The sequence below is a fragment of the Numida meleagris genome, chromosome 4 (assembly GCF_002078875.1).
Source record: "Numida meleagris isolate 19003 breed g44 Domestic line chromosome 4, NumMel1.0, whole genome shotgun sequence".
NCBI lineage: Eukaryota > Metazoa > Chordata > Aves > Galliformes > Numididae > Numida > Numida meleagris.
This window is the reverse complement of record NC_034412.1, coordinates 97245153-97256543: the sequence shown is the minus strand read 5'-3', so window position 1 is coordinate 97256543 and position 11391 is coordinate 97245153.

The window sequence follows — 11391 nt, the reverse complement described above, 5'->3', positions numbered from 1 at the left end:
CAGGTTGACCATGAGCCAGCAGGGTGCCCTGATGGCCAAGAACCTGCTTTAGGGGAAGTTGGACTGGATGATGTCCAGAGGTCCCTTCCAACCACTATGATCCTGGGATTCTATCTTGCAGAGACCCCTCTCCTCTTACCTTTGCCTTCCATGAGAAGGCACGCTCTCCCAAGGTCGTGCCTTTTAAAATCTCTGTCCAGAGACCACAGTGGGGCAAGTGTGTGTGCAAACGTTCTCCAGCGTTGTGCACGGCCAAGTTTGCAGCAGTCAGTGACTTTCTGCATGTATAGACGCTGAGGGATGGCGGAGTGGAAAAAATTAACTGTAGGTTCCACAACTTTGCAGTTGTCAAAAGCGAGACCGAATCATGTGCCTTGGCTGGGAGACGTTACTCCTTTAAATTCTCCTTTGACATTAATTAGGAGTCCCTTACATGACCTTGGAGATGATAGTTTTCCCCCTTCCAAATTGTATTTAATGAAAAAGCCTGGCTTGCCAGGTGGGTGACTTTTCCCAGGATCTCGCAGCACTCGGATTCATACTGCTGAAAACCTCTTAAGCTTCACGAGAACTTAGATCCAAGCCGTACTTTTTTTTTTCTTTAATTTCCCATGATTTTCCATTCCGAGAACTATCCTTTTGAACATATTTATTCCAGCTTGCGCAGTTCAAGGGCCCAGAATTTGACACAACCCCTTCTACCTTCCAGATGCTTGTCAGAAAGGGGCTGCTATTCTACCTCCTGAGGGTTGTATTTTACAGCACAGGGTGTGCCTCCCCATACAGTTTAAATCAGCAATAATTAGGGGAGACTGAGAGCTCTGGATATCCCAAAGCAGAGCGAAAAGGGCTGTCCTTGCCTTTTACCCTCTGAAATGAGACATTTTCCTTGTCAGCCATTGCCTGAGTTCTCAGTGCTTCTCTATGCAGCATTCAGATTCAGGGGGAGAAAGAGGAAATTGAAGTATATGTCGAGTCTCCGTGAACGCCAGCCAATGTCTGCATCCTACCTAAAATGAGCAGTCTCGAAAGCGTGACGCCAAATCTGCTTTTTTCCTGCCTCTGCCACTCTTGCTCTCTGAGATGGCTTGGCTGAGAGACAAATTTTCCTTGCAGCCAGGAAAGAAAAAAAAAAATCAGAAACAGGAGCAGTTCAGAAGGAGCAGCACAGGGCCCTCCTGGGCTCGGGGCAGTGCATCACTGCATGGGTGAGCGGCGGAGGCTGAGCTCCCATCCTTGGATCCTACAGCAGTGAAGGGCAACCCTGGGGTGTGTAGGGCTTTGGTCATCACCAGGAGGGAGAGAGATCTTCAGGGCCACCTCTGTTTGCTGCAGAGCTCTGATAGCACCGTTGGCTCTTTGCATGAGCTGGAGCGGTGCCCAGGGATGGGGGAGGGAAACTGGTGGAGGAACAGAGCTGTAGAATGCCCCATGCTTCAGACTGCAGTGGTAACGTTATTAATATTTAAGATTTGAGAGGTCTGGCTAGGAGGTTTGTCCTAACGGAAAGAACATTCCTTGCAACTAAAAGCTAGCAGCCTGCGATTGCTTCCAGCCCCCACTTCTGAGCTGCGACAGCACTGGAAGTGTCACTGTGGACTCCACCAAAAGCCATCTCTTGGTGGAACCATGGCACCTAACACTGGAATGACTATTTTCTTCATCTTTTCTTTTTTATATTTTTTCCTGAAGGTCCAGTCCTTGCAGCCACTAAGCATAGACTCGTAGAATCATTAAGGTTGGAAAGACCACTAAGATCATCAAGTCCGACTATTGACCCAGCATCACCACTAAATCTTGTCCAAATCTCCACTGTTCTGGAACACCTCCAGGGATGGTGACCCCCCCACCTCCCTGGGCAGCCTGTGCCACTGCCAGACTGCTCTTTTGGAGAAGAAATGTTTCCTAATATCCAACATGACCCTCTCCTGGCACAACCTGAGGCCATCACCTCTCATCCTATTGCTGTGACCTCCTTCCAGGTAGCTGTAGAAGAGAGTGAGATGCTGTCCGAATGTTCCCTAATTGTGATTGTAGTCAGTAAATCATCTGTCTGACCTGTCCTAAATTGTGCTTGCTTCTCTATTGGAGTCTCTTTGTTCTCTGCCAAGATCCACCTGGATCTCCTTTGCTGAACTGCAGTGCTGCCCATGCTCTGTAAGCAAACACATCCTCTTCTAAACTATCCCATATCATAAAATCCTAGTTGGCTAACATCCAGTGTCAGGTTGTTTTCTTCCCAGGGGATTGTGTGCAGGTCAAGTTTTAGGTCTGATTTCCTGAAGATGTTAAGTCTAGGTGGGTCAAGCCTTGTGTGTAGGTCATCATTCCTTGTGTGTAGGAATCATTGTAGTCAGGAGCTTGAGAAAAGAACTTACCCGTCTCTACACACATGTTAGATTGCATTCGGATCGCTCATCCAGATTTGGTGATATGCATTGTGTGATCGTAGAATCATAGAGCAGCTTGGATTGGGAGGAACCTCAAAGATCATCTAGTTCCAACCCCAGTGCTACAGGCTGGTTGCCAACCACTCAATCAAGCACCAGCTCAGGTTGCCCAGAGCCCCCCATCCAACCTGGCCTTGAGTTGTCTGCAGTGGGTCTCCAACACGGAGCACCCTTCTGATGTCACACCCAAAAGGGATTCTTCTTGCCTGCACCTTCACAACTGAGAAAGGAGGCCTGGAAGGTTCTTCTCTAGTCACTGTCAAGCTGATGGAAAAGTTACGTTTGCTTTGGGATGGCACGAAGCTGTGAAGGGGGAGGCTGAGATTGGATATCAGTCCCCTAGCCCATTTCACCCATCTGATTATCCTCTATTTTTTTTAAGAAAAGAAGGGCCTAAAGGTAGCAACGCTGGCTGAGCATATGTCTGTGCCCATCGTTCAGCCATGAGAAGCAATGACAGCCTGAAGGCCAGCATGCTCATTTGCCACCAATCAAAATGAACCCCCAAGTAGCCCACATCCATCCAAATATGATCTTTGTTAGGCCACTGAACCTTGTTGTTGGCCAGAGGTCATAGGGTTTGGCTCCCAGCAAGACTGGGTCAGAGTGTAGGAACAGAGCCTAACTAAGCATTTTAAATAGGAGCAAATGTTAACAGCCTTCCTGGCATTTTACTTTAGAGAGAATCCTGAAGCAGCCTTTTGAGTTGCAAGCCTAAGCAATAGAGATTTTCCCTCTCCACGTTCTGGCCAGTATTGAGACTGGCCAAAAAGATACCTCCAAGAGAATTAATTCCTGGATTTGCTTAAGACCTTGTGCATCGTGGAAAGGGCCCAATGGAGAGATTTACGGCGAGCAAGTCACTTTCGTCCTCTCAATGCCAATTTCAGAGCTTTAGTACTGGAGAGTTGTGTTATTCACAGCTTCCTTGGAGCTTGTTGCTGAATTGCCACTGTAATGGCTTTGCTCCTTTTAACGGCCTATGGCTAGGAGTGTTGCGAGAGTGAGAAGCAGAGATTTCAGGCCCAGAATTATTGCTCTGGCAACAAAGTGACCACCAGCAACAACTGAAATTGCAAAATGAGCATTTCTAGGAAAAAAGAAAAAAATCTGTCACGTTGTCGGCTCAGGTTGGGCAGTTACAGTTGAAACTTAAATTGTGCTCATCTGAACTCCCCCAGAGAAAAAACAATACCGACCCACCAACAACCCTCCCCCAAAAAAACTTTTGAAAGATGGACGTTTCCAGGCAGAAATGCCTCCTCTGTGCCATGTGAGAGTTGTCTTCTTGTTCCTCTTATCTCTGCTGTTCTGCATCTCCCATCTCTTTGAGTTGCTGGAGAGAACCAGAGGAGCACTGTTAAGGGGGAGGGCATGTGGGACAGTTGTAGCCCCCCTGAGGAACCAGACTTGTGGGGAGACTGCAACACCCATAGAGCACTGCTGCTGCCTCTTTGAACTGAGCATTGCAAACATGAGCAAAGAACGTTTTTGGCTTTTGCTTGCAGACCAGAATCACTTTATGCACCCATAAAAAAAAAAGAGGCTCTTGACATGCGGAGTTGGGATGTTCAGGGTTGGGAGCAGAGACCTGAGTTATTGAATGGGAGGTTCACAGCCAGGTATGATCAGCTGTGAGCATCTCCGTGGATGGGGTGATGATGGCCATGCGGCGTTGGGTTCTGCACCTGGGCGTACAACGTACCCTGTGGAGCAGAGATATGCTGCAAGAGGGGCTGGGAGCATCACTTGCTGAGCTATTTGCCCCAGTGGGAAAACTTTCTGAAGCAGGAAAGAAAAACAAACGCAAGATGCTGGCGTGCCAAAGCCTCCTGAGTGCCCAGGCTGGGATGCTACCTTGTTCTGTGCCCGCGTGGTGCCCTGTACACGGCTGGGTTCAACCGCGGGAGGTGGAAACTTGCCACCCCTTGAGTCACCACCTCCCACGTCACTTTCCTACGTGCCTGCCTCCTAATTAGCCAATAAATTCACAAATGCCTTTCTGTCATCCCAGGGCTGTGTGACAGCCGCACGTTGGCAACGTGTCTGCGTGCACGCCGGTGTTGCCAGCTGCTGGGCTCGGGGCAGGAGACGGCACCCAGCCAAAACCACAGAAAGGCTTCAGTGAAAAAGAATACGCTCCGAGTGCGAACAAATCGGTGTATTCCATTTGAGGTGATGTTAGCTGCTTTCTACGCTGTGGCTGCTAGGGGCACAGCGCCTGGGCCTTGGAAAAAAAAGAAGTGTTTTCTGTGCAAAAACTCGCAGCGTGCAAATGCTGCACTTTGTGTCTGTGGGTGTGCAGGTCTTGGGGGCTGCTCTGGGGTTTGTGCATTGCCCAGGGATGGAAGCCCCAAGTCCCAGCTCTTCCTGTCCAATGGTTACAGCTCAGGCAAGGTCCCTGATTCAAGAATCCTTCTCTACTCTGCCAAAAAGATGCCGAGTGCCTTGAGTTTGTTGTATCTCAGCTGCGGTACGAGCAAGGAGTTAGTGTCATAGAACACTTGGGAGTGCAGACACAGGGACTGGGTTAAGTATCCCTGCAGCAAATAGGGCATCCAAGTGACTCGGGAGCACTACAGCAGAAAGACACCAATGACTGCAAGGCAGGAAGGGAGTTGTGTCCGTGCTTACGAAGTCTTTACAGAATCATTAAGATTGGAAGAGACCTCTAAGACCATCAAGTCCAATGCCATCCCATCCCCACCGTGCCCACTGACCACATCCCTCAGTGCCACATCTCCATGGTTCTTGAACGCCTCCAGGGGACAGTGACCATTGTAGAATGGTGTTTCCTAGGCAAAGAAGGTGCTGTGGTTGTAGATTTTGTGTATAAGGACCCATCTCCACTAACATGAAAGGAGAGCTCGCATGCCACCAGCCCCAGGACGATCCCATCGCTTTGTGCCAAGGGAAAGTGGGCTCCAGAGCACCTCACCTACCAAAGGACTTACTGCCTAGGGCATAGGACACCTGATGAGACACACGGAATAGCATTTCAGGATTGCCAAGACTTATTATGGGATTTACTGTAGGGTTTAAGATGTACAGAAAGGGAATAAAGGCAGGGAACGGGAGTGATCAAGGTAGCCTTGAGAGAAACAAGTGTGGAAAATAGAGCAATAAGGGGACAAAAGGCACTGGGTTTATGCAGATGAGTGGCAGGCTGGTCCGTGTGCCTGGCCGTGCTCTATGCCTGATCAGTGCAGTCTGTCCTGTCTTCTCATTAATCTCTGTTTCTCATTATTTTCTGAGTGAGAGGCTTTCTATTCCGGGTGTATGTGTGTGTGTGGAGGTCCGAGTGCCAGCGGATGGAGTGGGACCAGAGGTCACAGGCCAGGTTCTGGAGAGATGTGGGGCCTGGGGTTGACTGCTGATTAAGGGCATAGGTCTGGACCAGCTGTGAGAGAGAACGATTTGCATGTTTCTGCGTGGCTGCAAGACCAGGGGATCTCGGGCCAGCTACTGGGTAGACCATTAGACAAGCAACGCTCCAAATTTTGTTTGTTTATGTATGTATGTATTTTCCACTCACTGGCTTTCATCCTGGCTGCTGAGCAATGCTGAACAGCCCAAGGACCTGACATCTCCAGGAGACACGTCCTGGAGTCAGGCGTGGGCTGTTCTTAGCCAACATCACCATGGGGTGAGCCACAAAGGTCGGGAGGTGCTGGGTGTAGGTGAGGGGAGGATCTGAAACCCCAGTGCCAAAATGATTTCTGTAGAGAGATGCCGGATACCAGACACCCCCCAAAAGGACAGCACGGCCTTCCCACCCCCTCTCCTCTTGTGATTTTATTTCATCTGAAGGCATTTATAGCAGGAACGTTTCTTTTTATAAACACTTCCATCAGCCAGATGCGCTTCTGCGGGGCACGTTGACACATCAAATTAGGCTGTGGTTTGGGTGGCGGCCGCCGTGGGGCCAAGGATATGGAGATGTGAGAGGGAATGGCGCAGAGGGGAAGGAGGAAGGCTCCTCGCAGCTCAAACCTGCGGTTGAGAGCTGGCTCTCAGCAAAAACCGCCCTCATCAAAGCTTGCTGTTGAGCAAGGCGCTGGGATGCTCATGGTCTGCACGTCCCCGTGTTCCTCGGGTGCACGCAGGAGGGCAGCGGGGACACTGAGAGGTGGCCCCGTGCTCCAGCCCACCTCTCATCCTGCCTTTGCGGGTGCTTTGAGACGTTTGCTCGCTTCTCTCCTCTTCCTCCGGTGTATTTCATGTCTCTGTGCTTCCCCGTTCTGGCTGGAAACACCGAGGTCTGTGCCAGGAAAGGCTGTTTTCATGGCGTCGTGCGACTGGCTGGCCCAGGCCTGTGAGATTCCCACTTCCATCCAAGAGCTTGTCCTACTTTCAGACTGGGCTGTGGAGATGGTTCATGGTGTGAACTGCCTTCCCCCTCCTCTCCTGCTCTTGGGACCCACTGCAGCTCCCACCTCTTCACCTGCAGCGTTCCCAATAACACCACTTTACTGCTGCTTCCCTCTTCTCCATCACCTCCTCAGCACATCCTCAGCTGGGGCTTACTGAGATGGCCATAGTGGTGAGATGCGTGGCCAGAAAGGGGAACAGGGAGGGAACATTGGGGCACAGTGGAGACAAAGGATCGTAATGAGATCTCAAAAACCTTTTGCCAGTTTTTGGTTACCTCAAAATCCAGCCCTTCAGCACAACCCTTTTGTGGATTGAAGCTTCCTGAAACTCAGCCAGATCATGTGCTTGGTGCAGGAGATTCATCCAACTCAGTCCCGTCTCCTCCTCCTCCTCATCTCGGTTTTGCATTTTCTCACCCATCCTTGAAGCCAGGGAGCAGCTCATCAGCTTGCAGAACAGTGGTATTGGGGTTGCAGAGTCTGGAAATGTGTGTTCTTGAGTCTGGCTGCAGCCTCTTGGGCTATCATCTGGCCTGACTCATGCTTGGAAATGGAGAATGCAGGTTCCTGCTCCATGGACAGTGTGAGCTTTTAAATACTGTGACTATTGGCAGGTGGACCTGCTGGCTACCTCTCAGCAGCAGCTCGGACATGGGGAGCTGGGGCAAGGAGCACCCAAAGCTTTACCATGGCGTGGCTTCAATCCCATAGTGGTAATGTGTGATCCAACCTCTGAAAGAATACAGATTCAAGGCCAGTAATGGAGATAACATGGAAATGTCTTATAAACAGATCTGCTGTCCCCGCCTCTCCCTTCATTGAGACCTAATTGAGTTGGAGAAAGAAGAGAAACGTTGAATTTTAGATTTGAAATACCCTGGGACTGCAGAAAGGCCCCAGACCAATGCTAATGAAAAAGCATTGTAATTGTTGACCAGCAATTCCTAGCTTCTTAGCAAAAATAAATTAAGGAAGACCCTGGGATCCTATGGCTAAGAATTATGTGGAAGTTGTTGGATCTGCCAAAAAGAAATCGGCAGGTTAGATGAGGGAGATACCTCACTGTGTGTAGCCTCATAAGAGGAACCAGAGCACCTCCATGTTGGTGGATGCTTTGGAGGGTCCAACAGGAAAAGTAACCAGAGGATAATTAGTTCCTCAGAGAGAGAAACTTTACACAGTTGCTCCAAGACAAAGCAGGATGGAGGAAAAAGACAGTGTGCTGAGCAGGACATGGAGCTGGTGCTGAAGTCAATGACGGTGTCCTCTGCTTATCAGGAAAGGGTTCAGAAAAGGCCAAAGAAAATTTGAAATGGATTGGTAGACTAAAGGAATCCTGCTGGACATTAATCACTTGAAACACAGCCTTTCAGAGAGGAAAAGGATCCAAATCCTGTAGCAAATGGTAGATTCATCGAATGTAAGACAAGAAAAGATCTCTGACCTCCCACATAAATCCTGCCGCCTGCCCCAGAGTTCCTGCACCATAACTCATGGGGGGAGAGCGCTCACGTGCTTCAGAAATACATCCCGTCTTCATTTCAAAGGGAAAAACCACACCAGCCTTAGGTAAGTTGTTCCTGTAGTTAATTATCATACTGAAAGAGAAAGAAGCGTGCTTTATTCCAGATTGAATTTGTCTGGCTTCAGTTTCCAGCCATTGGATCTTGTTAAACTGTTGTCTGCAGATTAAAGAGCCCTCTGCTGAATACAGACAAATTGGCAATCTGGAAGCCAGGAGGTCCAAGGCCAAGTCCTGCTCTTCATTAGGAGGAGGAGCACAACGCTCAGGGTCGCTCAGGACACCCTCCTTTGCCATCTCACAGCTATGCCAGCTGTGAAATCTCCCTAATTTTTGGCTGCCAGCCCAAGACAATGCCCTTAGGTTTTAAGGGAGGAGAAAAAGCAATCAAGCCTTCCTCCCACCCGCTTTTTGTTTGCCGTTGGCAAAGCGGGCTCGGAGGAAGATGAGAAATGCTTGGCATGAAGGCACATTTGTTATGCAGAGCTGAGCCACGCTTCAGCTCTATTGTGTTCGGTTGGATGCCCATTGGCTTCATTGTGTTGGGTTGGACTCTTGTTGGCTCCACTGTGTTGGGTTGGATGCCCATTGGCTCCATTGTGTTGGGTTGGACTCCTGTTGGCTCCATTGTGTTGGGTTGGATGCCCAAGTCCCCTGGTGAAACTTGCAGGCCATAGGGGATCAACTTGCATGGACATTACGCCTCTCCTCTGGCGAAGATGCTGGCAGGCCGGGACGTCTCCCAGTGGCTTTGGCAGCACAGTAAAAAAGAAATCGTCATTTAAAATAATAATAATAATAATAAAAAAGAAATCCAGCTAATCAATGAAGACAAAATCCCGTTTAATGTGAAACAGGCTGTGCCAGCGCTCCGGCGGCTGCTCCTGGCCTGGGCAGAGCAGGAGGCCTTGAGGTCAGGCTGGTCCCCACGTCGTGGTTTCCTCTGGAGGTGGAGGACTCGGACACAGTCTCCAGCAGCCTGACAACTGACTCTGGAGGGAAAGCAGAGAGGAGACATCCAGGAGGAACCTGGAGCGACAGAGGCCAAGGATGGAGCAAAGGGCCCCAAATTGGACAGCAAAAAGAACAGTCGTCCCTCTCCGCCCCCCTCTCCCTCCTCCTCCTCCCGGGCTGACGCTAAGTAAGAGCTTCCCCTCCCACAAAATAAAGGCCTTGATGACAGGCTGCCTTCCCCTGAACAGAGTGTCAAGTTGAAATCTGGCCCTGAGGATTTGTGGTGGCTCAGGGCAAAAGTCAAAACAAACACAAACACATTCCCCAGTGCCGACGTCGATGCAGCCCTGAAGAGGAGACGGCGAAGCAGAGCTAATGAGCAGGAGAGATTTTGTTTGGATGTGCCGAGGGGACACGGAGGACAGCCAGGAAAGCAATAGGGCAAAGTGTGACTTTCCTTCCAGTTTGTGGGGTGGGGGGGCTCGTGCCATCACCTTCTGGAGAACACTGGTTTATTGCTTTCTTTCTGGACACAACATTGACATTTTGCTTTTCCCCTCCCCTTGAAGCAGCATTTGCCATGCGGGTTCGGTGGCAGTGAGGTCTTGCCGGCTTTGCCAAGAGGTGGCAGTGCTGGAGCTCCACAGCCCGGATAGGCAAGGGCCCAAGCCAAGTGCCTACGTGTGGCTGTGCACAGCGTGCGCGGTGCTTCGGGGCCGGGAGCGAAGACTTTGTGCTGCAGCACAACCAGAGCAGTACTTATTTAAGACAGGATGGAGTCAAGTACAAAAGGCTTTTCCTTCAATAGACGGAGCGGCTGGTCAAGCGTTGGCTCTGAGAGTGCTTGCCAGCGTCAGCTGAGGTCTCTGGATTTTTAGACTCTTCTAATATGTAGTTCTCCCACTCTGCATTTCCTTCAAAGAGTTTTGCAATGGTTAATGAACAACAATGTGTTCCCTATTGCGTAGATGGTGGAAACAAAGGCTGAAAATTATCCCTTCATCCTACTCGGAGAAGTACCCATGAGCTCTGGGTACGTGATCCATGAGGGAAAATAAAGCTCAAGAGAACCTTAGGGAGAGCTCAGAGAAGTTGAAGTTTGGGCAATGTCAGTCAGGGCTGTGGGCAATGTTTGCTTCTGAGCATCTTTACTGCACAAGGATTTGGAGTGAGGACAGCGGCACAAACAAGCTTGGGCATCACTTGGATAGCTCATATCCCTTCAACCATGCATGGGCTCGAGCTGTGATGGTCACAATCTGCCTTATGATCTCCAGGAGAGGCTGGCTGAGCAAGGCTGAATGCCACACTGCACGGGAGCTCAGCTGTGGATGCCGATGCTCTAAAGCCCAATGCATGAATGGGGCAAGAGGGGGACATTAAACTCAGTGTTCACAGCAGAACAAGCAATGAACGCGCTGAGCAGTCAGCTATAGCATGTGTGCAGCACTTCACCTGTCTGTGGTGCCACTTAGGTCTCAAATAATGACAGTAAGTCACGCCATTCAAGCTCAGAATATCAAACATTTTACCCAAGTTTCATGTGGAACATTCGGGTTAGCTCTGGAGCTCTGTAGGAAGGGACAGAGAAGCTGTCTCCTACCAGATAACTCCCCAAACAAAGACTTTGCAAAACTCTCCGTTAAAGCACAGCTTGGAAGCAGGCAAAGAGGCTTGCAATATTTTCTGTGTAATCAAGTGATTAATATAAACCATGCGGTCTAATGATCTGTCATCTCCGATGTTACCCCATGCCACTTAAGATGCTGTGGTTTGACAGAGCACCAAGCAGAGCCGCGCTCTCCCCTTCCCGATGTTTACAGGGCTTCGCTGGGTAATGTGTTTCAGCGGGTTCGCGCGGCGCAAGCTGTGACGGATGAGAAGCTGTGGGAGCTTGTAACAACAAGCAGTGCGTGCGTGCTCATCCAGCTCCTGTGGCAGCTCCCCAGCGAAAGGGAAAAAGGCTTTCCTCATGGTTTCTGCCCCTTCGTTGTCAGGATGGCTTCGGCTCCTCCGCCAGTTGGGTTGAGCATTAGGAACAAAAGGACCTTTGAATTATTTTTCTCTATTCCTGCATTTTTTTTTTTTTAAC